The sequence below is a fragment of the Bison bison genome, unplaced genomic scaffold, assembly GCF_000754665.1.
Source record: "Bison bison bison isolate TAMUID 2011002044 unplaced genomic scaffold, Bison_UMD1.0 scf7180017849832, whole genome shotgun sequence".
Taxonomy (NCBI): Eukaryota; Metazoa; Chordata; class Mammalia; order Artiodactyla; family Bovidae; genus Bison; species Bison bison.
Window position 1 is genome coordinate 29,836 of NW_011480405.1, and position 1,245 is coordinate 31,080.

Here is a 1,245-nt window from a genome sequence, read left to right on the forward strand (position 1 = left end):
GGAGCCTGGTGGGCTGCCGTCTATGGGGTCACATAGAGTCAGACACGACTGAAGCGACTTAGCAGCAGCAGCAGCAGAGTACTCCTTAGTGTGGCTATTCTCGAATGTATTTCACTGTTACTTTCCTGATGATCATTTAGGCCCTTTTTCATTTTCCACTAGTACAAACAATGCTGCAGCAAACATTCTGGTACATAAGGTGAGCATTCCTAACAAAGGTTTACTGCTGGAAGAGAAATACCTGTGCTTGTACTTTTGACACATCCAGAATCTTGCACTGGCCTGCCAGCAAGTCTCTGCTATTAGCAATCCTAGAGCCACTCCAGGGCCCATGCACCTGGGCACCCTAGAGCCTTTCAGCAGTTGGGGCCCACAGTGTAAGCCTAGTGTCTGCCAAGTGCAACAAGGAAGGAATGCCTGCCTAGCCCAGGTAGGCACATCCCTCTTTGGGATTTTTTCCCATCGCAGTTTGAGAGCTTATGAGTCAAACAGCATACCTGTGTTCCATCACTTTGTTTCTAGGAACTTCCTTCCAGAACTGAGTTAATTCTGCTGGACCTGTGCCAGATGTCTGTTCCATTTCTGCAGCCATTACCAGAAAACGGTCTTGGGCAGAGACTGTTAAACCTGCATTCCAAAAGGGCAAGTTAATACATAAACAGGAACCTTTACAAAGGGTTGGGCATGTGGCTTAGGCATTGTTCTAGAAAACAACACTAAGGAAAAAGAATAATATGGAACTATTGTAAAACAGGCAGCTCTCCTATAAAGATGAGGACTTTTGTGGTTTGAAATTCAATTTCAGCTGGCATTAGTGTCAACAAGTTTAGTTGTTCAATTTTTTTAATGAGACTCATTCAACCATCTCGTTTTACAGTTGGCCAAGGTGACTTGCTGACAGTCCAGTTTCGAGATTCCAGTCGAGCTCTGCTGACTCATCACCCAGCCCTAAGTCCCCCATAAAGAGGCTGTTGCAGCCACTCAGGTGACAACTCACCGCCATGGGGGGACACAACTATATCAACTGATGCACCAGGGTCACAACTGCTGTTGCTGGGCTTGACTCTGTACTTTTCTGGAGCAGTTGTTCTCACCTGTTTAGAAAGACAGTAGTCACAATAACTTTTATGCTCTTTGGGGGGAAACGGTTTAAAATGACTTTAAAAAACCAGTTAATAAAGTCTATAAAACCACCTTGGTTAAAATGTATCTATTCCCATCAACAGGTAAAAAGCACCTCAATTT

At 44.6% G+C, this 1,245-nt stretch overlaps 1 long non-coding RNA gene across 2 annotated transcripts in view; it reads right to left on the bottom strand.

Annotated features, from left to right (window-relative positions):
• LOC104994351 overlaps positions 1-1,238 on the bottom strand; it is a 12,911-nt gene extending 11,673 nt beyond the window's left edge. For both annotated transcript variants that reach the window (XR_825937.1, XR_825938.1), the window contains exons 1-2: positions 998-1,238; positions 498-627 (exon numbers count right to left, since the gene is read on the bottom strand). This is a non-coding gene — a long non-coding RNA (uncharacterized LOC104994351). The remainder of the gene's footprint in view (positions 1-497; positions 628-997) is intronic.
• Positions 1,239-1,245: the final 7 nt, after the last annotated feature.